Raw genomic sequence first — 26,318 nt, 5'->3', positions numbered from 1 at the left:
CTCTCTCTCTCACTCAACCCCCAACCCCCCAAAAAAACTTAAATTAGAGTATTAACCAACCATCATTACTATCTGAAATAAACTCTTCAAATATTTTTTTAAAAAAATCAGTGCTGCCCTTTTTGAAGACACTAGGAATGAGAGAAAAGAAGAATAAATTTCAACATAATAATACATTGGCACTGAATAAATTTCTTTTTTTAGATTTACATCTCTCTCTCTCTCTCTGTCTCTCTCCCTCTCCCTCTGCATTTCATGAAACTTTCTAGGCTGACTTCATATCATCCATTTCAGGGAAACCTGTTAATCTCCATCGTTTGACTAGGTGGTAGGGATGATATTTATAAAAATAAAAACAAAAGCAAAATCATATTGACTCTCCCCACTCCTTTCTGTCTCTGGAATCTGAAAACTCCCTTTCCTACCCCTGGGCAATGGGAGGGGGTAGCCCTAGGCTCACTTACCTAGGAGTAAGTCCCACTGAACTTTTTTGGGGGTGTGTGTGCTGTTTCTGAATAGATCTGGAGATATTTGCACTGTAAATGTTCCATAGGGATTCCTACAAGCCTTGTTTTCTTAATCTGTGCATGTGTCCATATGTGAGATAGATATATAGAGATACAGAAATATTGAAACACACATACAGATAGATATATGGATAAATACAGTGCTTTATTCTGGGGGGAAGCAGAGGTACGCATCCCCCTAAACATTTTGTGAATCTTTGTACTTTTGTCCATTTACTGTATTTATTTTTCCCAATTTGAACTATAAAATGGCGATTTTCTTGAGTCAAAGCGAGAGTACCCCTAAACATTTTTTTTTAAGAAAAAAGCACTGGATATATATATAGATAGACAGATAGACAGAACTACAGAGACTTTGTTTTGAAGTAGAAATAAAAATAAAATAAGTAAAAAAATGTCCAGTAGCACCTTATAAGCCAGCTAAGTTTGTTCTGGTACAGTATAAGCTTTCGTGTGCATGTACACTTCTTCAAATACGGATTTTTTGTTTTGAAGTGTTTATAATAGTGTGTTTTAATTCTTGTAACCTGCCCTGGTGAAGGATAGGTAATAAATAAACTGTAATAATAATTATAACAATAATAATCATTAATAGTAATAATTAATAACACAAATGATATCTATCTACATATATATCACGCAGTCATATGTATTGAGCAGACGTCCCTTTAATAGCAATCTGTTTTTATTCCTAGCCATTGTGTTTTTATTCTTAACCACTTATCACAAAGCAATGTCATATCATCAGTAAACGGCTTGCTGAAGAGCCAAAATGAAAGGAAGTCAATATTGCAATATTCTTACAATACATTCTGATATGGCCACAGTCTTAGTACTTTGCTATCTATTTAAAACAAATATACTAAGTTGTAACCAGCCAGCGTTACTCCTACTTAGAGGAGACCTACTGACAATCATGGGCACGACGGTCTTCAGTCCAGAACTGTTCACCACCTCAGTCTCAACTTCCTCTGCCTTCTGGTCTAGATTTTTCACAGGGTGGTTCTTTTAAGTGTCTTACAGCCTAAAACCTCTATTTTCCAGGGACAGTCCCGGATTGACAGAAGCCACCCCAGTTTCTGACTTGATCCTGGAATGTCCTGCTTTCCCTTAGGACATTTCCATCGGAGAACAGTTGAAGAGTATGAGAGGACATCCCTGTTTTCATTGGAGGGGATGGAGTTATATGAACCCCCAAGCCAAGGAGATAAATAAGTAGAAGTCATCTGAAGGCAGTCCTTAAATGTTTAATGTTTTATTATGTTTATATACATATGTTGGAAGCTGCCTAGAGTGACTGGGGCAACCCAGTCAGATGGGTATATTAATAATAATTTATTATTATTATTATTATTATTATTATTATTATTATTATTATTATTATTGACATCCCACATAGGTTGGAATATATTTAAATTTAAACAAACAAACCAAAAAATTTCCGTGTTCTATAAGAAACAATGAAAAACAAGATAAAGCAAAACAAACATTTAAATCTGCTGCAGATATATGAGAGAGTTTGAAATTGCAAAACATATCCAATAAAATACCCTGGGAATGTCATGAAATAAAATATTCCAAGTAAAATAATCAGCTAAAAAGCATGAATTCTACATTGTATGTGAAACACATGCATCTATATCTGTGTGACAGATACAGGAGCCATTTTATATGTGTGCAAAAACTGCAACGCTGTTAGATTGAACATGATGGGGGCTTTCTTCTGAGTAAACGTGCACAGGATCACTTAAAAGCAGCCACTTCAACGTGTCTACTCAGAAGTGAGCTCAGTGTCTCCCGGAACAATCCTGTCGCCTACCTACTTTGAGACCCCATGAGAACTCCTTCTGAATATTGTTATTATTTCCCCAAGACTGGAACTCATGGCGACCTGCTCAAATTAAAACCACCACAGATACAATACGAAAAGCTAAAAACCTATAAAGGGAAATAGTTAAAAAAGCAATTAAGCTCTAATGGAATGAAAAACAATCTTAAAGAAACAGAGCTATTAAAAGGCAGATAGTCAAAGCAGCACAGGACCCTTTCCGTTAAAAAGAGTCAGTTCCAAAAGGTCTGTTGGCGGAAGGACAGGAAAGAGGGAGCCAGGCTGGCCTTTCTAGGGAGGGAGTCCCCAAACCTGGGAGGAGCCACCACCAAGAAGGCCCTGTCCCTTGTTCCCATGTGTAGACAGGCACGTGTAGATGAGATTAAATTGTGAGTTGGCTTAATTCTGTGTGGAGAGTCCAGCCTATATAATTACACCTCCGTGAGTATTTCAGAAATGTTTGGGCTGAACGAAGGTCACAAACATTCCACGTTTGCAAGAACTTGGTTGTTTCTACACTTTGGAACTCCTTGCCTATTGAGATCAAGCAGATGCCATCCCTGTACTTTTTTGTTTTAGTATCTGTTTTAGTATTTTAACCTTCTGCATGTTTTAAAGTACTGTTGCACATTTTCCTGGATTTTATTGTGTTATCTTTTTGCAAACTGCTTTGAGGGTGTTTTCAGGGATTTTTGGTGTATAAATTTTATGAAATGAAAACAAAACAGTCCCATTGCAGTGAATGGGCATGGCTAACTTGGGAGGGGGGGTCATCAGAGTCTACTCTGAGTGGGATGTCGTTGGATGTAGCCCACACATGTTTGCACCTGTTATTGGACAGATGTTGGGAGATTGCATCACGGTCTTTGACAGCTGTCACTCAGAAGCTGGTATTTTTTGCAAAATTCACCTGTGCTTCTCAAAGCTGTCTCTCTGTGTGTTGTGGAGTATATTTCTAAAGGCTGCTGTCATATACGTTTCTTCCAAGTAGGAATCTATACAAGACTGAGCTATGATGAGGATTCTTAACTGATGGTTGTAGCCACCACTGGGTCATACTGTTAACTGATGAACGATTAATTGCTTTATTATAGTAGTTTGGCACAGGGGTCTTTCTGCTGCCAGCCATGGGGCATGTCTGAGTCCTGGTTTTGTAGTTAGAGTAGAAAGATGGTGGAGGGCTCCCTTCCGACTGCCCGGTGCTTGATCCCTTTCTCCCAAATTGGAAGGTTGGTTCATATTATGATTATGATTTATAAATGTGTATATCGCCCTATACCTGCAGGTCTCAGGGTGGCTTGCTACATAAAACCACAAAATAAGTAAGAAAAATGCAAACATGAACAATGTAATAACTGGCCCCCCTTCAGCAACACTACACACACACACACACACACACACACACACACACACTTACTTATTGGTTTTTTAAAACATATCATTTCCAACAATCATATAACATAACTTTCTATCTTATACAATATGTTAGACACCTCTAATGATTTTCCCTTCTTTATCACTTATTCTGCATTTCTTAATTTCTCTGTTACTCTTAATTATCATTAACTAATTGTTCTCCTCATAGTCTTTCTTGCAATATTTCAAATAGTCCACCTTACAATACTTCTTGCAATCCTACAAGCATAATCTGTTCATTACAGTTACTTCTCAAATAGTTTGTATATTTGCTCCAGTCTTCTAAGAATCTCTGGTCCCGCAGGTTTCGAATCCTTCCTGTTAATTTATCTAATTCTGTATAGCCCAGCAATTTCATCCTCCATTCTTCTTTCGTCGGTAATTCTTCGTGCTTCCATTTTTGTGCCAATAATATTTTTGCTGCCGTCATTGCATATAAAAACAACTTACAATCCTGTCTATTAATATCATCTCCTACAATGCCTTCAGTAACACATTTTAAAAGGGCTCCAAATGTCAATCAGCCCCAGGCTGGTTAGAGAGGAACATTTTCGCCTGGCCCCTAAACCTGAGAGAGCATTCCACAAATGGGAAGTCACTGCAGAAAGGGCCCCTTCTTGTGTTGCCGCCCTCCAGACCTCACATGGAGAAGGCACACCAAGAAGGGCTTCAGTGGGAAAAGGACCACGGGTCCTTGAGGTATTGTGGTCCGGAGTCATTTAAGGCTCTATGGGTCAAAACCAGCACTTTGAATTGGGCCCGGAAACTAAGTGGTAGCAGTGCAGTCGGTCCAGGGTCAGTGCAATATGTTCAAACCGTCTTGCTCCGGTGAGCAACCTGGTCGCTGAATTCTGCACCGGCTGAAGTTTCCAAACCTTCTTCAGAGGTAGCCCTACGTATAACACATTGCAGCAATCTAACCGCTAGGTTACCAGAGCATAGACTAGGGGTCAGCAAACTTTTTCAGCAGGGGGCCAGTCCACTGTCCCTCAGACCATGGGGGGGGGGTCGGACTATATTTTGGGGAGGGGAAATGATCGAATTCCTTTGCCCCACAAATAACCCAGAGATGCATTTTAAATAAAAGGACACATTCTACTCATGTAAAAACATGCTGATTCCCAGACCGTCCATGGGCCGGATTTAGAAGGCGATTGGGCCAGATCCGGCCCCAGGGCCTTAGTTTGCCTACCCATGGCATAGACAATATCCTGAAGAAATGGTTTTACAGGACCACCTCTTTGCTGAAGCTAAGCAGGCCTGGGCCTGGTCAGGTCCTGCATGGGAGACACACAGAGCTTGAAAACCACATGCCTGCCTACTTGAATTTCTGTGACAGAAGGAAGGTGTGGTATAGATGTTAAAGAAAGCAAATAAAAATAAAATTTCCAGGGCTAGAGTCTGCATGACATGGTGCACACTTTGATCACTGCAGGAACTCACTGCTGCAGGGCACAAACTATCAGGGAGCCCTCAAAGCAGGTGACTCTGGAAAAGCTCATAAAGGCACTCAGAGGTAAATCGTTATCTATTTGAAATTAAAGAGACTTCCACTAGTCATCTCAGTGAATTTCAGCCAGTCTGCTCAGACTATGACTTAGTCGGGCACCAACCACTTGCTATGACAGTCTCCCTGTTCCATGCTAGCTTTCCTCATGCAGGGATGTGTGGAGCAAATTTAAATAACAGTTGAATTGTAGAAACAGCCCCTTATTATAGGGTGTGGTTAAAAAAAAAAAATCTATATGGCTAGGAAGACTGCAAAGGGTTTTTGAAGACCCTTCAAAAGGGTATAATATGCACAGAACTTAGATTTGTCTCCAGTTTCATAATACTCTGAGTGGACCTGCTGAAATTTATGGGCTTAAGTTTCTTGAGCCCATTCTTTTTCAATGGATCTACTGTCAGCCTGGATAGCTCCATTGGTTAGACCGTGGTGCTGAGAATGCCAGAGTTGCAGGTGTGATCCCTGCATGGGGCAGCTGCCTATTCCGGCATTGCAGGGGTGGACTGGATGACCCTCAGGGTCCCTTCCAACTCTACGATTCTATGAGTAGGACTGGTAATGGGACTAACCCTGAGATTTTGGCAGAAAGCCTTGCCAAATTGGCAAACGTAACTATGTAAACTAAAGATCAAGAAGAGGTAGACTTTAAGGAGGAGTGGAAACCTGTTGTTGAATATTTAAAGAATCATTGTAAACATAGGATTTGAATGAAGAACAGCAGCTGAAGTGCTGGAGTGCATTGTGGAAAAGAGAATGTATAGAATATTTATAATAGAAGCTACAGGGGAAACCATGGAGGGGAAGTTGAAGTTGAGTTGGATGTGTATATGGCAGCAATATCATTTTGTAAACTTTTGAAATTTAGAAGTAATAAAAAGATTTTGGCAGAAAGTAGGGGGGATATTTCAGCACCACGGACAAGGCTGTTCTTCCACCACCAGCTGTTCTCCCCCCCCCATCTCTATCTCTTGGGGGTCCCATTTGCTTTCTTTGCTTCCCAGTCTCATTTTGGTCCCAATACTCAGCAGGATCCTCCCCTTAGTCCGCTCAGTCGGCTTTCCCACCTCAAGTCTGAACTGAACATGCAAACTTTAAGTTTTAGATCATAGTGTGGGTTGTTGTTTTTCCAGCTGGCTCTCTAAGTTAGGACTTCTAGGTTGCCTCACCTCAAAGGATATTATGGAGTTAGAAAAGGACCACCCAAATGATCACTGGGGTGTCCTGTGAAGCAAGGTTGCAGCGTTGGGGACTTTTTAGTTTGGAGAAAGATTAGTAGAATCATAAAATCGACCCTGGAGCAGACACCACCTCTGCTTAAAAACCCCCCAGGAAGGAGCATCCACAACCTCCCAAGGTTGACCATTCCACTATCAAATGGCTCTTACTGTTGGAAAGTTCTTCCTGATATTTAGTCGGAAGCTCATTTCTTGTAACTTGAAGCCATGGGTTCAAGTCCTACCTTCCAGAACAGGAAAAAACAAGCTCGTTCCCTCTTCTATGTGACAGTCCTTGAGATGCTGGAAGATGACTATCCTATCTCCTCTCAGTCTCCTCTTTTCCAGGCTAAACATATCTGGCTCCTTCAACTGTTCCTCATCAGGCTTGGTTTCCAGATCCTTGATCATCTTGGTCTCCCTCCTCTGCACACCTTCCAGCCCATCAATATCCTTCTTAAATTGTGGTGCCCAGAACTGGACACAGTTTTCCAGTGTGGTGTGACCAAGGCAGAATAGAGTAGAACCATTACTTCCCTTGCTCTGTTGATGCAGCCTAGAACAGCATTCACTTATTATGCTGCCGCATCACCCTGTGGACTCATGTTCAGCTTGTGCTCCACCAAGACCCCTAGATCCTTTTCACATGGACTGCTAAGAAGCCAGGTGTCCCCCATCCTATATTTGTGCACCTGGTTCTTCCTGCCTAAGTACATTGGTCCCTGCTGAAATTCATTTTGCTAGCCTGGACCCAGTTCTTCAACATGTTAAGGTCATTTTGAATTCTGATTCTGTCTTCTGTGCCACTGGCTCCCATCCCAGTTTGGTACTATCTGCATATTAGATGAGCATCTCCTCAATTCCTTCATCCAAGACTATTGAACAACAGCAGGCCCAAGACAGAACTCACTTGTCACTTTTCCCCAAGATGATGAGGAACCATTAATGAGTCCTCTTTGGGTTTGGTCAGTCAACCAGCTACAAATCCACCTCACAGTTACCTCGTTCAACCCACATATTAGCAGCTTCCTTGTGAGAATATCAGGGGGACTTTGTCAAAAGCCTTACTGAAATCAAGATACACTATGTCCACAGCATTTCCCTGATCCACCAAGTTTGTAATGCCATCAAAAAAAGAGAGAAAGAAACAAGGTTTGTCTGACATGAGTTATTTTTGAGAAACCTGTGGTGTGTCTTAGTAATCACAGCATCCTTTTCTAAATGCTCACAGATGGACTGTTGAATGATCTGTTCTAGGACCTTCCCTGGTTTTGATGTCAAGCTCACCAGTCGGTAATTACCTGGGTCTTCCTTTTTGAAGATAGGGACAACATTTACCCGCCTCTAGTCTGTAGGAACCTCACCTGTTCTCCATGATTTCTCAGAGATCATAGACAAAGGCTCTGAAATTGGATGCAGCTCATCAGGTCCTGGAGATCTGAATTTATTTAAAGTAGCTAGGTGTTCCCTTACTACCTTTTTCCCCATCTTGGGCTGCAGTTCCCTCCTTGCATCATTTATTCTGCTATCACCAAGTTGGGCATCACTTTCCTTTTGGCTGAATGTTTGAAATGACTGGTTTTCTTATCCTATCTTTTCCCTAAGAAGCTCAGGGCAGTTCTCTCTTGCACCCCATTGTAGCCTCACAACCACCCTGTGAGGTAGGCATGGCTCAGAGAAGGAGGGAGAGACAGGGAGAGAGAGCACAATTTGAACTCAGCTCAAGTCCAGACTTTCCACCCCCTGCAGCATCTTTCATCTCATACCCATGTTGCTGGCCTGGAAGGACGAGTCAAATTCTACAGGTCTTCCTGCAGGGCTCATGAAAGCAATCATCCAATCGGGGGGGGGGAGCACCTCCCTTGTTCTAGCAATGACACCCTCCTGAGAGGCAGCAAGTTCCAGCTGAAAAAAGCCCATAACAGCAATAAAAACCATAAAATAACCATTTTTAAAACCACACTAATCTCAGTTAATGGTTGTGGAAGGATCTATTCTTAACTGCCTTTGTAGGCCTGGCGGAAAAGTTTTCAGCAGGCATTTAAAAGTTGCCACAAAAGGCACCTCTCCAGTGGCAGAGAGTTCCGCAGGACCAAACCAAAGACAGTGAAGGCTTGGTGTCCTTGGTGTCCTTGATGCAAACATTATTGACAGCCAAACTGGGTCATTCTTCTGCCCCTTTGGTTACACAGATTGGGCGCCCACCTTTTAAATTAAGGTTTCTTGGCTAGCGGGGCAGGGCAGGATTGGGCATGACGTGAGCTCCTGAGAAGGTTGTTGGTGTTGTCCTTTTCCAACCAAGACACACAATTCTGAATCCCAGCTACTCCCAGGGACAAACTGGGGCTGCCGCTTCCACGCTCAGCCCCAAACCACGAGCCAGGGTGCAGGATATTTTGAGCAAAATCCAGCAAGGACATCTCTTTATAAACCACCCAACTGAGCCGTTTTTCACCCATTGGATGCCAACCCTTTGGAATAACGTTTCCCGCTTTTAACTGGGACCCGACTTTGAGAAAGGGAGTGTGTGGGGGGTCAGGCATTGTGTGAGCACAGGGCGGGTGGTTGGTTTTGCATATAAAAAAAGTTTTAAACCAGACACATCTACCTCAGAGGCAGCCTCATGCAAACTTGTTCATCTGTGTCTGAATAGGCACCCCTAAATGACATTCGCATCATCTGGTGGCTTTGGAGGACGACCCCTGACCCTGTCTGGCTCTCCCTCATAGAAAGGCTGTCGTCTTCTCCCCCTGTCTGGCCATTGTCCCTCCATTTCCATATTGCTCCCCCACCCCTCTTTTTCCCATGCTGTCGCTCTCAGAGGTTCACCCCCTCCCAGCCCCTTCCCATCTTCTTCTCCCGCCCCAACCCCAGCCAGTTTTTAAAAATCAATCAAGTTTAGAGAAGAGAAGGAGACTCCTCACATTCGGAGAGGCTGGAGGAGACGGACACTTATATGCTGAAAGGATTTTTATTTTGCAGGGCTGGGGGGGGGAGTCTGTTTTGAGTTTTCTCTCCCCATCCAAAATCTCACTTTTTGACACACACCCCTTTACCACACACTTTGGGAACGCAAAAATGGCAAAACATGGTGATTTAGGTGGAACCGTCAACTTTGGACAGCAAGAGACAGGGCAGGAGACTGAGTGAGTAGCAAACTTTTGCAGAAATGAAAATGGGCTCTGTCTTGTGGGCAATGTTTTGACGTTTTTGGGGAATAGGCTTTGCACAGGGTGAAATCCGGAGCCTCAAATCCGGATAGGAAGTAGTAGGAAGAAATAACCCATTTGAATCGTCCTAAGTGAGTCATGGCCACTAATTTCAACGGGTCAACTTCTGAGTAGGATTGGCTACAATTGAATTGCCTTTTGTTAAAGCTGTAGGATTTTATTTTATTTTTTTAATAAGGACCAGTAGGAATAGGCAAATTGGTCCATTTCACTCTTTCTTGTTTCTCCAGTCTTAAGCTTAGTTCTTTACATTTTCACAGCAGTTTGTGATTTGTATTTTTATTAAGGAGGAAAAGTTCTCATGAAATGTCATTGCTGAATCTTTCCTAAAACGCTAATTTCTTGTTTTCACAAATATCATGCACACACTATCCACACTATGCAAATGTGTGTGTGTATATATATATATATATATATATGCTTTCGTAGATTTTCACGGGTACAGGAATGCAGGTTTTGGTGTCTTCGGGTGTCTTCCCGTGTAAGAGTCGGGGTGTCTGGGCGACGTTTCGACGAGGTCTCACTCGTCATCTTCAGGCTGGTGCTTTCGGCTTCTTGTTACTGGAATATATATATGCATGACTTGGCTGGAGAACTGGCTTGTAAAATTCAGAAAAGTGCAAATTTTGACAGGGAGCTGTTTTCTGGTTTCCATATATTTTTCAAAACTGGGAATCCGCTTTTGTTTCTGATGTTTTTGATCTGTTTTATGTTTGTTTTATGGTTCTCTTTTGTAGGCTATCTTGAAAATCTAGATTAATTAAAAAAAATGAAATGAAATTGCGAATTTTGTAGGTTCACCTTCTGAGGTGAGGCCAGCTAAATAGCTACCCTGTCCAGAAAGAGAGAAGAGGTTATATTATCTCCTCTTCTTTTACAAATTTAACTGAGGACACCCTTGTAACACTTTTCACCTGGTTGGAGGGCTCGTCCAAGATTCATTTTGCCATTTCATACATTGGCAGAGGCTATGTTAGATGCTTTGTTAATATTTATTTATCCATCCATCCATCTATCCATTCCTTCCTCCCAAAGTAACTTGAGAACAACTCACTTTGGAAGATCCTTAAAGAGTTAGGGAGGTCTTGCATCAATTAGGCCAAAGATGCATTCGAGAGGCTGAAATGATCCCATACCTGCAAATCTTAATCAGCTGTTCAAGATGAACCGGTTGCTAGCGTGCGAAACAGATTGCTGTGTTAATATTTGTGTGCACATGTTGCTGTTGCTGCTTAAAATAAAATAAAAAATTCTTCTTACTCTTACCTCCAGGCTTTGGGTTGGGTAGCCAAGATGAGTTAGGCACTTTGCGATGAACTGATCCAATCGAGTTGTGGGTGATGATTTCGCAGGGCGAAATCCTCGGATAGACCTCTTTGCTTCTAGGGACTCTGTTTTGGAAGCCTGCAAATGAAATTTCAGAGGTGGCATTTACCCAAGGGTGGGATCGGGGGCGGTGAAGGGGGGGAAGGCCCCCCAATAATAATAATAATAATAAATTAGGAACTTTGGTTTGGTCAAAATAGGGACAAACGAAGCGATTTGCTGGTAGTGCTGGTTGTAAGCATTTGCAAAGGGACGGCGCATGCAGACACGTAGAGAGAGAAATGTGTTGAAATCCCGGGAAGCTGTGCAATGGTTTGGTTTTCTTTTACCATCCAGAGATTTCCACGAACTGGAGTGGAGGCTGAGGATAATAACAAAATAATCAAAATAATTATCAGCATCGTAGGCAGGGGGAGGCGGAGAATTATGGCCGGTCCCTTTAAGATGCACAGACCATGTCTTCCTCGCCCTGGGTTTGTGACTCAGCAACTGCAGAGCCAGTAACTTGGGGAGGGGAGAGATTTTTTGCACACAGGGTTACTCTAAAGGCAGGTTCAACTGGGGTCTCAGTGGGATATGCTTGGGCCTGAACTGGGGTTGGTGGGGTATATATATTGTTATCGTGGGAGCAGTCTGCAAGAGGCGGCAGGTCTCCAAAGCCACATATTTGTGGGGGTGTAAAAGGGGGGTATTCCTTGAGGGCAAGCTGCTTTGGGTGTCTGTCCCAGTGGCAGTTTGGACGGCAGGGTTATTTTGGGATGCCTTTGCCATATTTCAGGTTATTGTTTCACTGCACTTAAAGCCCAGCTTTGTCTTCAAGGAGTTCATGCATGCTCTCCCCCCCCCTCACACAACAACCCTGCGAGGGAGACCAGGTTGAGAGGCAGTGGCTGCCCCCCCCCCAAGGTCACACCCAGTGAGCTTCACAGCTGAGTGGGGCTTCGAACACTGGCCTCCCATGTCCTTACCCGATGCTCTAACCACTACACCAGGGATATATGTATTTCTGGACACATTGTGTTGCGAAATTCTGGACACACTGCGAAATTCAGGTAAGGGGCAAAGTTTCGAAAAATGGCTCCTGCCTTGTGTCCAAAAACATGCCTCAGGTAGCTCAGAATGTAAGCGCGAACTAGATCGGATTTCTCCCTCTCCCCCTTGGTCTAGATACACAGATGTTTGGGCAAGGCCCACCCAACAGGGCTGGTTTTTCTCTTTGGTTATCTAGCTGTATGAGTATATATGATGTCATAAAGCTAGAAAACCGAATGTACAAACCCACCCACTACTCGACGGGGCACCCCAGCTTTTGCAAATGTCTCCCCACGTCTACATCTTCCGGCAAAGGGTCCTGAGAATTGTTGCAGGGGTTGGGGGGCAGGCGACCCCTTTCACATTATTGTGGGATGTACAGGAAGAGTTTTCTCTCAGGCGGCCAGTTAAAATCTTACTTGCTGAAAGAGAAGGATGGAATTGAACTAGAAGGCTGGGGGTAAATATAAATGAATAAAAGGGAATGGGGCTTCTCTGAGGGCCTCTGGCTGGCTTTCAACAGGGGTGGGATTTTATTAGGAAGAACATCCCAGCGGTAAGAGCTGTTGGACGGAGGATCGGGGTCCCTCAAATGGTCTTCTGTCATTGATGTTTCAGCTGAGATTCCTGCATTGCAGGGGGTTGGACTAGATAATAGAATAACAGAATTGTGAGGTACCATGAGGGTCATGTATAATAATAATAATAATAATAATAATAATAATAATAATATCCACCCATCTAACTGGGTTGCCCCAGCCACTATGGACGGCTTCCAACAGATATAAAAACACAATAAAACCTCAAACATTAAAAACTTCCTTACAGGGATGCCTAAAGACATCTTCTAAAAGTCATACAGTGGTACCTCAGTTTACAAACTTAATCCATTCTGGAAGTCCGTTCTTAAACCGAAACAGTTCTTAAACCAAGGTACACATTCCCTAATGAGGCTTCCTGCCACCAGTGCCCTTCCAACGTTTGGATTCCATTCTTAGACCAAGGTAAAGTTCACAAACTGGGACACTACTTCCGGTTTTGTGGAGTTCATAAACCAGATTGTTCATAAATAGGGCTGTTCTTAAACCGAGGTACAACTGTAGTTTTTTATCTCCTTGACATCTGATGGGGAGGGCGTTCCACAGGGCGGGTGCCACTACTGAGAAGGCCCCCTGCCCGGTTCCCTGTATCCTCAATTCTCGCAGTGAGGGAACCGCCAGAAGGCCCTCAGACCTGGACCTCCGTGTCTGGGGTGGATGGTGGGGGTGGAGACGCTTCTTCATGTTTCAGGGCCAAGGCAGTTTAGGACTTTAAAGGTCAGCATCAACACTTTGAATGGTGCTCAGAAACATACTGGGAGCCAATGTAGGTCTTTCAAGACTGGTGTTATATGGTACTAGCAGCTGCTCCCAGTCACCAGTCTGACTGCCTCATTCTGGAATAGTTGTAGTTTCCGAGTCACATTCAAAGGCAGCCCCATGTAGAGCGCATGGCAGTAGTCCAAGCGGGAGATAACCAGGCCATGCGCCACTCTGGCGAGACAGTGGAAGCAGGGTTGGAAGGGGTCCTGAGGGTCATCTAGCCCAACCCCCTGCAATATAGGAATCTTTTGCCCAATGTGGGGCTTGAACCCATGACCCTGAGATTAAGAGAAAAGGGGGTGCGGGAGAGTTCACGAAAAGGAGAGAGCCCCCCCCCTGAGATTAAGAGTGCCTTGCTCTACTGCCTGAGCCATCTCAGTTGCATTAGTCATTCCTCTGCCCCACCCCTCGCCCACTCCCAAGGCTGCAATTCTGTGAAATTATGTGTGTGTGTTTTTACCTGGAAAAGCAGTTGATCGTGACAGCAGTCTCCAGTGCAGCTGGGCTACAGGTCAGTGGCAGAGCACTTGCTTGGCATGTAGAAGGTCCCAAGTCCCATCTGTCATGGATGCTTTAGTTGAGATTCCGGCATTGCCGGGGGAGGGGTGGACTGGATGACCCTCGGGCTCCCTTCCAGCTCTACAGTTTAGGATTCTATGGTTCAGTCTTCAGTCCTCTGCCCCGGCTGCAACAAAACATGTCTCTCCTGCGTCGGTCTCTACAGCCACAGCAAGCGCTGCAACCTTCCAACAGCTCGACCTCAGCCCCAAAGGTGCACTCTGTTGCAGTCCTGTGCTGCCAGCTGTGGCAGAGCTCAGGTGAGGGAGAAGCCAGCCAAGTCTCGGGGGGGGGGTCCTTGCCTGGAGGCAGAGTCCGAATGCAAGGTCAGCCTCCCTAAGGTCAGGAGTATCTCAGTTCACGTAGTCAGACGATCTGGGGGTCACGAAAGCCGAGGGCCCAAGGTCACAAGAAGCAGCAAGGTCTGCTCAGAAACAACAAACTTTTGTTTCCAGTAACTGACTGAGGCTGGAAATTCTGCTTGAGGAAGCTGGAGTCAGCTGGTTCACATCAGGAGCAAGAAGGCTGATGAGCAACAGGTGGAGTCAACTCACCTTCTGCTCCTTCAGGCTGCTGCTCAGCAGGTGAAGCCAACTTCTGGCCCATGACACACTCCTCTGTGGTCTCCCAAGAGAGATGGATGCCAGCAGCAGCAGAAATAATAATCATAGAATTGCAGAAGGTTTGTTTTTTTAGGTGCCTCATTTATCCAGATTACTGCTAATTATTCCTGCAGGGGATTGGACTGGATGACCTTTGGGGTGCCTTGCATTTTTCTACATTTCTAGGATTCCAGTTATGGGATGGATCACCAGGGAGAGCTTATGCCAGGCTTCAAAATCTCGCTCTCCCCGGCTGGCAAGGGATCATTTGGCTTGGCCCAGACACTTTCAAGCCTTTCTTCTTAAAAACGGAGAGCTAGAACTTTCTTTCTTTTGAAACAATGAAGCTTTTCTTTCCTTTTAAACTACTACAGAATCAAAGCATACTCAGTGCCCTGGTTACAAAACTAATAATTTATTATTACCGCTATTATTTTTCATAGAATCGTAGAATCATGGAATTGTAGAGTTGGAAGGGACCCCGAGGGTCATCTAGCCCAACCCCCTGCAAGGCAGGAATGTGTCCTTAATTTCAGATCCTGCCTCTCTCTCACTCGCCTGGAGGGGGGTGGAGAGGGCTGCTGTCTGTGTTTGTAGAAACCAGCGTAGTGTTCAAAGGTAACAAATTACTTTTAGTGCTCCAGCGACTTTGACCTCCCTGTTCATGTGCTGAGTGCGTCCCTCAGACCAAAAATGATTCCCCACCTTTAAAGATCTGTTTGGCCCCAACAATTTGACAGCTTCTTCCAACCCCTCATACAGCTTCGCCATTTTACTTGGGCAACATCTTCCTGGGGACTTTCTGCAAAGGTAGTTAAATAACAATTTCCTGGTTTGTGGCAGGTGGCAGAAGGTGGGAGGGAGAACTCTCCCCCCCCCCACAGAGGCGCAAGCCGATGAGTCAGAAAGAACATCTTAAAATAGGCTCCACTTTAAGGTCTCGTCTTCCAAATGCCATTAATTTTCTGGAGATTACAGACCTTCTCCATATCCTAGCATCAGAAACTATTCCAGGGAAGGGAACAACAGTCAATTGTAAAAAGCAACCCCAAACTGAAAAGGAAAAATCTTCCAGGCTGATCTGTAAAATGAGAATTGTTTGTTTGTTTGTTTGTTTTGCAAATTAAAAGCCTCTTTCACTAGAGTTGGAAGTGACTCTGAGGGTTATCTAGTCCAACCCCCTGTAGTTGCTTTGGGGTGCACCACGGCCTTTAAGTGCATGCTGACTATGCATCAAATGTATGGGGTCAACTGTGGAATCATAGCACCATACAACTGTGGGGTTGGAAGGGGTCCTCAAGGTCTACTAGTCTAACCTTCTGCAATGCAATAATCTCCACTAGATCGTACCCAACCTCTCCTAAAGAACCTCCAGGGTTTGCAAAGCTGTGCGAAGCCATCTGTGTAGTAATGTCAAGGCGTTTCCCCCTACGAAGTGGGTTTTAAGAGTGTTGCTTCCCAAATTTTATTCCAAGGCCCTGTGACCTTTTGAACAAAAACGTTATCCACAGACACACTTCGTTCCAGCTGCTCTGATCTAGACCCAACACACACAAACCCCCGGGACCTACTCTCCGCAAATCCTGACAGCGAGAAGACCACCTGCCCATCGGAGAGGAGGCAACACAATGGATCTGTCTGGAGTCTGAATTGTGGGGAGAGAGGCTGTTTTATGATCTGCGTAGTTCACGGAGAATAGAAAACAGCTAGTTGGGCCACCTCTCTCTTCCCTCAGCCTCCATGGCCTCACCTCACTCTGCTAAATCATCTGGCCCTAGATTTATATTTTTAAAAGGTCAACTATAGTGTCAACACACCCACACACACACACACACACACACGGAGGAGAGGGCTATCAATGGCCATTAATAATAATAATAATAATAATAATAATAATAATAATAATAATAATAATAATTTTTTATTTATACCCCGCCCTTCGCAGTTCAAAAACCAGGCTCAGTGCAGCTAACAACAAATTTAAAACACTTACCGTAATTATAAAAGCAGCATAAAATACAGTATAAAAACATGAATAACAATAAAATTCAAAAACCAGTTAGATAATCCCCTGGGCTAGCTGGCTAAATTAGTCCTATTTGGGCCAGCAAGGAGACCAGGGGAGAATTAGCTGTGGGATCCCAGAGTGGGGAATCTTCATAAAAAGGGGAGGGGGAGGGAAGGAAGGGAAATAAAAGATCAGGCTGAATTCAAATTGAAAGCCAGGCGGAATAGCTCTGTCTTACAGGCCCTGTGCAAGGTTAAATCCTGAAGGGCCCTGGTCTCCTGGGACAGAGCATTCCACCAGGTCGGAGCCACCACTGAAAAGGCCCTGGTGGAGGCTAGTCTGACTTCCTTGGGGCCCGGGACCTCTAAACTATGGTTATTCATGGACCTTAAGGTCCTCTGCGGGGCAGACCAGGAGAGGCGGTCCTGTAAATATGAGGGCCCTAAGCCACAGAGGGCTTTAAAGGTCGAGACCAGCACCTTGAACCTGACCCTGTACTCCACCGGGAGCCAGTGCAACTGGTAAAGCACTGGGTGAATATGCTCCCCGTCTTACTCCACCCATCTGACTGGGTTGCCCCAGCCACTCTGGGCAGCTTCCAACACATATAACCAATACCCTTCAAACATGTATAAAAACATAATAAAACATTAAACATTATAAACCTCCCCATCCAGGGCTGCCTTCCGATATCTTCTAAAGGTTGTCTCGTTACTTATCTCCTCGGCTCGGGGGTCGCATAACTCCGGACCCCCCCCCCCATTTCTTGGATGAAAATAGGGACGTCCTAAGGAAAAGTGGGACATTCTGGGATCAAATCAGAAACCGGGCAGCTTCTGTAAATCCAGGACTGTCCCTGGAAAATGGAGACACTTGGAGGATCTGTGAATAGCAGTTGCTGGAAACCACAGGAGAGGAGGGTGTCACTCATGCCTTGCTTTTAGGATTGGGGCCCTTGGCCAGCCCCCAGGAGAACAGGATGCTGGGCTGAGTCAGCAGGACAATTCTGACTCATATGTCAGCTTGGTGGAAACTCCATGTCCAGGTAGAGTCTATCTTTGAATGCCAAATTTAATCTGAATTTCCCCCAAAAAAATTCCTGCACTCCGTTCTTGATGCTTCCAAAGTTCTCTCTTGTTGCTGCATTATTTCCCTCATTATTTCTAATTCACATTCCATTCCTTACAATTAACCTTATATTACAATAGGGTTTTTTTGTGTTTTTAAACTTATCCTTAGCCATTAGCTATCCACTTTCCAATTCCTGCACGTACAATATTTTAACATTTGCAATATCTGTAAGTGAGGTTAATCAACAAATTATCAGTCCATGATAATAATTATCATTTCCAAGTTAAGTTCCTTTCCTTCATTCTGCGTGTATGAAAATCTAATAGTTGACATTCACTAGATGTTTTCCCTTTTCTTCTTATAATAGTCCGCTCTCTCAAAAAAAAACTTCCTGTCCACTGTGCTTTAATTTCCAGACCATGGATCCCCTCAATTATTTAGCTATCCTTAGGAACATTGGAAGCTGGCACATGCTGTTTGGTGTTGCCCACACTGGCTGGCAGCAGCACCCCATGATTTCAGACAGGCCTCTCTCCCAGTCTTGCCTGGAGATGCTGCCAGTGATTCGAACCCAAGACCTCCTGCATGCGGAGCAGGCACTCTCCCAGAGCTCCTTGGCCCTTTCCGTCCTCTCCCACCAACAACCTTGTGAGGTATGGTAAGCTGAGAGATATAGGGACTGCCCCCCAAGGTCCCCCAGGGAGATTGGTGGCTGAGAGGCAGATTCGAACTCGGGTTTCTCCCAAGTCCTAGTCCTAGTTGCAGTGTGTGGGGAGGGGGAGGCACATCACTGCATGTATCCAGCAAAGTTCTACTCAAAGTAGACACGTTAAAGTTACCGGACCCAAGTTTCCAATGGGCCACCTCTGAGCAGGACTATAGTAAGAAAAACAAGAGGAGATTTCCTTGTTCGTTTATTTCATTTAAGAATCATAATGGCTGCACTTCTGTTCAATAATTTCACACACACAAAATATTTTAAAAACTGCATTATGTGTAAAAACAATTTTAAGAACAGAAAAACCCTAATTGCAATTACATACAAAACATTTTTTTAAAAAAGCAGGTTGTGTATAAAATCCATTTTCTAATGGTTAGCTTTTTTATCACTATGTTTATATATATGGAATATTTTTTAAAAAAAAAAAACTATTGTGTTACATACTGTAGTGTTAACAGGTTTATATTTTAAAATCAAGATTCAACTTTTTATATATACTGTGGTACCTCAGTTTTGGAACGTAATCTGTTCTGGAAGACCGTCTGAGTTCTGAAATGTTTGAAAACCGATGTGTGAAGGGCGGTCTGCATATTCAATAGAGAATTTTTTTAAAAAAACACCTCAGCAGAAGCCCTTTACTTCCGAGGCATGCTCAAAAACGGAAGCATTTACTTCCGGGGTTTTGGCATTTGAAAACCGAAACATTTGACTTCCGAAACGTTCAAAAACCGAGGTACCACTGTATAGATAACTGTATTTTTATGCACCCACCAGTCTTGAGATATCTCTATCTATCTATCTATCTATCTATCTTCTATCTATCTATCTATCTGTCAGAACTTCCTGACAGTAAGAGCTGTTTGACAGTGGAATTTGCTGCCAAGGAGTGTGGTGGAGTCTCCTACTTTGGAGGTCTTTAAGCAGAGGCTTGACAACCATATGTCAGGAGTGCTCTGATGGTGTTTCCTGCTTGGCAGGGGGTTGGACTCGATGGCCCTTGTGGTCTCTTCCAACTCTATGATTCTATGATTCTATGATCTATATCTATCTATCTATCTATCTATCTATCATCTATCTATCTATCTATCTCTATCTATCTATCTATCTATCTATCTATCTATCTATCTATCTATCATCTATCTATCTATCTTTCTCATACCCTCCAACATTTCTCAGATGGGACACCCTATTCTACATCAGGAAGCTTCTCCTGCACACGCAGACCTAGTGGGCACATCAGCATTGGTCACCTTGAGCCAACTCCAACCTCTCCACTGAACTTGCCTCACAGGGTTGTTGTGAAGGGAAAATGTGCGAAGCAATGGATTGTGTGCAACACCTTCCACAGATAAATGGAAGGAAATAGGATATAGGATTTGAGCTGCCTTGAGCTAAAAAAGCCAATGCAATTCTGGGCTGCATCAATAGGAGTATAGCATCTAGATCAAGGGAAGTAATAGTGCCACTGTATTCTGCTCTGGTCAGACCTCACCTGGAGTACTGTGTCCAGTTCTGGGCACCACAGTTCAAGAAGGACACTGACAATCTGGAACGTGTCCAGAGGAGGGCAACCAAAATGGTCCAAGGCCTGGAAACGATGCCTTATGAGGAACGGCTAAGGGAGCTGGGCATGTTTAGCCTGGAGAAGAGGAGGTTAAGGGGTGATATGATAGCCATGTTCAAATATATAAAAGGATGTTACATAGAGGAGGGAGAAAGGTTGTTTTCTGCTGCTCCGGAGAAGCGGACACGGAGCAATGGATCCAAACTACAAGAAAGAAGATTCCACCTAAACATTAGGAAGAACTTCCTGACAGTAAGAGCTGTTCGACAGTGGAATTTGCTGCCAAGGAGTGTGGTGGAGTCTCCTCCTTTGGAGGTCTTTAAGCAGAGGCTTGACAACCATATGTCAGGAGTGCTCTGATGGTGTTTCCTGCTTGGCAGGGGGTTGGACTCGATGGCCCTGTTTTCAGGGGGGAAACAGGAAATAATAATAATAATAATAGGAGAAGAAACTGAGAATGATCTGGAACACACTAGACAGAAAATCCTATTAAACTCAGTGGGACTTAGTTCTGAGTGAAAATGCTTAGGATCGCAGTGTAACGCAGCCCAGTCTTGACCAAGTTACCTGGGAGTAAGCTCTGCTGAATACAATGGGGCTTACTTCTGAGTAGACAGGGCAAGGCTCCATTTGCATTAAAGGAATCAACACTCCCCACATTTCCTAAGATATGGCTGACTGCGGAAGCATTGCAATTACAGTGGCACCTTGGTTCTCAAACTTAATCCGTTTCGGAAGTCTGTTCCAAAACCAAAGCGTTCCAGAACCAAGGCGCACTTTCCTATAGAAAGTAATGCAAAATGGATTAATCCATTCCAGACTTTTAAAAACAACCCCCAAAACAGCCATTTAACATGAATTTTACTATCTAACAAGACCATTGATCCGTAAAATGAAAGCAATAAACAATGTACTGCAGTCATACAATCAGTAGCTGAACTGGGTTCCACACAGTCACAAAAACAAAACAAAACAAAAAAAGCCGCAAAAACAAAGATGCAAAATAAATAGTAAAAACAGACAGACCTCAGTGTAAAACTCAAAATGGAAGCGTAACACTCAAAACGGAGCATGTTCGGCTTCCGAAAAATGTTCCTAAAACAGAACACTTACTTCCAGGTTTGCAGTGTTTGGGTTCCAAGTTGTTTGAGTGCCAAGGTACCACTGTAAAGAATTTTAAATGGATTGGTGACATTTTCTTCCAAAAATATAAGAAAGGCTTCGTATGCCAGCTTCACCGTTTCCTTCATTTGGCGCAGGGATTTCATTTTCTGTAGAAACTGGACTCTGTTTCTGCACCTACACACAAACCACTCTTAATTGTTTTCTTTTAAATGGAGGAAAAGGGAAATCTTCCCCCCTGTATTTCATAGAATGATAGAATTGTGGAGCTGGAAAGACCCCAGGGGTCATCCAGTCCAACCCCAGGAAGGAAGGAATATTTGCCCTGTTCCGGAGTGAGTGGCAATGGGCCTGAGATTTCCCTGCGCAGAAGGAGTACTGGCTGACTGGGGTGGAGGAGAAGTAACAGAAAACAGAGAGGCCGGGGGATGCAGTGGAGTAGCCTGCCAGAGGGCAGGGGCTGGCTGGCCGGCGGGAGGGCCCAACATTTTGCGGAAGCCTCGCTTTTGTCGCTATGTTCTTGGCACACTGCAGTGAGAGATGACCCCAATGAGAGGGATGAGTCTGCCAAGGACTCGGAAATAGCTCAGTTGGCACTTGAAAAGGCAGTGGGGGGGTCATTTGGCATTTTTCTGGGTCCATTTTCCTATGTCCTTTGGAGGCTTGCTTTGTCACCAGCTTCCTCCGTGCCACAATGGAGGGCCGCCCGTGCCCGCTCTCCCGGTGCCAAGACGAGGCAGCTGGATCGGAGGCCATTTCTGTTCAGTTTTGACTCCACCAGGCACTGAATGGGCTTGCCTGGCTTGGGCAGATATTGAGAGTCGAGTTCAGATCTGCCAGTCCAAGTTCTTTGTTCGGGGGCTAAACAGTCTCCCGGTTTGCAAAGTGGGGCACTTTCAGGAAAAAGTCTTCGAAGGCAGGCGGGGGGGGGGGCAGCCTAAACAGAGAAAGGCTTGTATAAGCATGAATGGTGTTGGGCGAGAGTAATAAATTTAGGTGCAGGAAAAGGGACCCCCACAAAAAAGTAGAAAAATGATCAAGGGGACGGAGCGACTCCCCAATGAAGGAAGCTTGCAAAGTTTGGGGGGCTTTTTTAAGTTTGGAGAAAAGGCTAGTTTAAGGGAGGCTATAAAATGGTGTGTGGAATGGAGAAAGTGGATTGAGAGAAGATTTCCTCATGCATTCATATAACACCACAACTTGTGGGCATCTGTGAATTGGTCTCACCTATTATTATTATTTCAGTTTATATACCATCCTTTATCAGAAGATCCCAGGGCAGTGTACAACATTCAAAACACATTACAGAACATCAATGATAAAAAACATAAGGAAAACATAAGAAAAGCAAACTGACAGACAGTCTAATGATAAAATTGTCATCATAATAACTGTCCTCTACAGTCGGTGGCCATCACAAAATCTTGTGGGAGCAAATTCTGTGTTTTTACTTTGCACTGTGTGAGGAAGTCGTTCCTTCTGTTGGTTCTGAAACTGCCAGCATAATGTCTTTTGTGAAAATATCAGGCTTGCAGCTTAAAAGGACACGGCACACGAGGAAAGGAGGAAGAGCTGGGAGGAAGAAACAGCAAGCTCAAACTATTCTGTGATTTTCATAGAATCATAGAATCATAGAATCATAGAGTTGGAAGAGACCACAAGGGCCATCGAGTCCAACCCCCTGCCAAGCAGGAAACACCATCAGAGCACTCCTGACATATGGTTGTCAAGCCTCTGCTTAAAGACCTCCAAAGTAGGAGACTCCACCACACTCCTTGGCAGCAAATTCCACCGTCGAACAGCTCTTACTGTCAGGAAGTTCTTCCTAATGTTTAGGTGGAATCTTCTTTCTTGTAGTTTGGCTCCATTGCTCCGTGTCCGCTTCTCTGGAGCAGCAGAAAACAACCTTTCTCCCTCCTCTATGTGACATCCTTTTATATATTTGAACATGGCTATCATATCACCCCTTAACCTCCTCTTCTCCAGGCTAAACATGCCCAGCTCCCTTAGCCGTTCCTCATAAGGCATCGTTTCCAGGCCTTTGACCATTTTGGTTGCCCTCCTCTGGACACGTTCCAGTTTGTCAGTGTCCCTCTTGACATTTTGTGTCATTCCATTTTAAAGCTGCCCAATTTAGAGGTCATTACTGGCAGCCCTTGAGGAGCTGGAGCAACTCCCCAATGAGAAAAAAAGTGGCAATGTCTGGGGCTTTTAAATTAGGGGGAAGGCATGTTTCAGATGAGAAATGACTGAGCTGTATAAAATTATGAGTGGCAGGGAGAAAGAGGATAAAGAAACTATTTTCTCCCTCTCTCATATAACACCAGATCTCCTAGAACAGAATCATAGAATCATGTGCTGATATATTTCCTCACCTTTATATGCAAAGTTTCTACCTGCAGGAAGTAAAGGAAAGCAGTTATTATTTAATTTATAGTTACCTTTTTAAAGTATTTCTATAAAAAGCATGCAATAGACAAAGTTTTCTGATCTCACAACATCCTCGATTAAAGCAACAACATTTCATATTGCAGTACAGAGGAACAGTGGTCCTCTGCCTCCAGGAGCCTACAATCTGGAGAAAGAAAGATAATTTTTCTTTTTTGCAGAGTGGGATGTTAACAGAGTGAGTGGAGAGAAAGACCCTGCAGGGAATGGGAATGATAATAATGCCTGGAGGGGGAGGGGGATAAAAGAGAGTGATGGACTGCCTCTGAAACTGGAAGCTCAACGTAGCCATCTTGGCTGCATCAGATCATGGACTCGTCTTGGTTTCAGCAGCGGCCAGCCCTTGAGGAGAAGCCCATGCAGTCAGGGCCACAGGGCAGTGAGGCCTCTCGTGGCATTTATCCCCAGGGAGCTGCTACTTTGAGGTAGACTGTGCCTGTGTGTGGATGTTCCCTTAATATCCTGACTTAACAGCAGGTCCATAGGCCTGTCTTTCCTCCAGAGAATGTACCTAATCTCAAAGATCAGAGAATACCCGGGCATAAGAAGCTTCCATCTCAATGGGTGTTGGGGGGGTGTCTTTTCTTTCCCTCCTACCGCTGAGCGATGGTTCTTCCCTTTAAAATAAAGCAAGATGCTGCTCCTCATGACTCCAGTTTAAACAGGAGTTCAGGAAGTGGCTTTACCCAGAGTTGGACCATTGGGAGCGGAAGACTGTCCAGACTGAGAAGCACCTGTGGCTCTCTGGCGCTTGCTTGATTCCGGCGTCCATTGTCCCTGACCATTGGTCATGCTGGCTACTGGGTGTTGCAAACCAAAGCGCCTCAAGGGCTTTGTACCAAACTGTGAAATGAACATTCTTCCACACCAGAAGCCTTAACTTGGCTGTAGTTATGGGCTTCAGGACGAGCACTCTGCACATGCCCTAGAAATGAACAAGCAAAAGCCTTGTTATTTTCCATCCATGTGTGCAGTCCTAAACGATGTGTCCTAGAATGACGTTGGGCTATTTTAAATCATTTTGGCTGTGTGCATTATTTCATGTAGCTTTTATTGAGATGAGCAACTCATTCAGAACCATCAGGCCTAGCAGTTAGCTTTCCTGTTTTCAGGGATTATCACAGCTGTGCAGCATCAAGCCTGGGTTGAAATCCCCAGCAGGACTGGGGGAACCTCCCTGTCTGAAACCCTGGCGAGTCTCTGCCAGTCAGTGCAGAAAATACAGAGATTGAGAGACTGTTGATTCCTGCATTGCAGGGGGTTGGACTAGATGACCCCTAGGGATCCCTTCCAACTCTACGATTCTGTGCAGCAGCCAAGCTGGGTTTTCCCAAGGAAACAGATTGCTTCTCAGAGGATGGACCGAGGCATTGAATGCTAAAGAGCTAAGTAGAGCTTCCATGTTCAGGGGTAGTCTACCACCAAATGCCAGGCATGTAGTCCTGTCCTGGCAAGGAGAGCTGTGGCTTCATGGCAGAGCCCCTGTTTCACATGCAGCTTCAATCGCTGAGGGCACCTCCAGGAAAGGAATGGGAGAGTCCCCTGCCTGGCTCAGCTTCCTACTGAGATCAGATTTCCAGGTCCCCTGGTTTTGCATTCAGAACTGAGGGTCAGAGGTCAGTCTTGCATTGCCATTGCCAGATGATCCACGGGGGTCCCGTCCAACGCTACAATTCTAGGTGCCACGTTCTGTACAGTATCTTGATGGACAGGAGACAAGCCACACTCTCAAGTTTCTGTTGTGGACTGCCTCTTTCTGTATGATGCGTTGGGGTGGACTTTGGCTAAGGAGTTGGGCAGCTTCTAAGCTTTAAAAAGTTCTTGCACACTCTTGTTCTGGGTCCCCTCACCTCCTTACAAAGTGGGGGGGGGAGAGTGCCGCTACAACAGGAACCGATCCTCCTTGCTTTCCTCAACTCATTCCTGTCCCTGCTCATTCTTCTCAGAATTATAACGGACTTTAGGGTGCACTGCCATCCCTTGATGGGGAGTTGGGTTGTAAAAGCCAACCCCATTTTTTTCTTATAAGAGATTACTTTCTTTTTTTTAAAGGCTCTAGTCCTCATGCCTGCAGCAACAGGCTCACAGGCTCAAAAACATGTGGACAGATCTTATTGTGTTTTAATTTGTTCTTACTGTGTTCTTTGTGCACCAGCAAAGAACTGAGCCCAATCCTCTTGGAGACTGAAAGCAGTCTACTCTAAGCTGGCACTGAATCTCTCGGGATCGGGGCCAAGAGAGACACCTTGCCTGATTCTTTTCAATGCACAGGCTCCTTCTGCACACTGGGTAGAAATAATAATAATAATAATAATAATAATAATAATAATAATAATAATAATAATAATTTATTATGTGCCACTCTGGGCAGCTTCCAACACATTAAGCACAGTAAAACATCAAACACTGAAACCTTCCCCATACAGGGCTGCCATCAGATATCTTCTAAAAGTCATATGTTGTTTATCTCCTTGGAATCTGATAAGAGGGCGTTCCACAGGGTGGGTGCCACCACCGAGAAGGCCCTCTGCCTGGTTCCCTCTAACCTCACTTCTTGCAGTGAGGGAACCACCAGAAGGCCCTCGGCGCTGGATCTCAGTGTCCGGGCTGAATGATGGGGGTGGAGACGCTCCTTCAGGTTTCAAGGCCGAGGCTTTTTAGGGCTTTAAAGGTAAGCACCAGCTCAGAAACGTACTGGGAGCCAGTGAAGATCCTTTAAGACTGGAGTTATATGGTCCCAGTTCCCAGTCTAGCTGCCACATTCTGGATTAGTTGTAGTTTCT

At 44.4% G+C, this 26,318-nt stretch overlaps 2 long non-coding RNA genes across 2 annotated transcripts in view; one reads left to right on the top strand and one right to left on the bottom strand.

Annotated features, from left to right (window-relative positions):
- LOC309523097 overlaps positions 1-16,461 on the bottom strand; it is a 51,869-nt gene extending 35,408 nt beyond the window's left edge. Inside the window, exons 1-2 of the long non-coding RNA XR_014215245.1 lie at positions 13,902-16,461; positions 10,989-11,126 (exon numbers count right to left, since the gene is read on the bottom strand). This is a non-coding gene — a long non-coding RNA (uncharacterized lncRNA). The remainder of the gene's footprint in view (positions 1-10,988; positions 11,127-13,901) is intronic.
- Positions 8,748-26,318, top strand: part of LOC309523079 — a 42,381-nt gene continuing 24,810 nt past the window's right edge. Inside the window, exon 1 of the long non-coding RNA XR_014215224.1 lies at positions 8,748-9,638. This is a non-coding gene — a long non-coding RNA (uncharacterized lncRNA). The remainder of the gene's footprint in view (positions 9,639-26,318) is intronic.

Source organism: Podarcis vaucheri (genome assembly GCF_965113315.1).
Source record: "Podarcis vaucheri genome assembly, chromosome: 18".
Classification (NCBI taxonomy): Eukaryota; Metazoa; Chordata; class Lepidosauria; order Squamata; family Lacertidae; genus Podarcis; species Podarcis vaucheri.
This window is presented reverse-complemented; position numbering and strand designations above follow the sequence as displayed.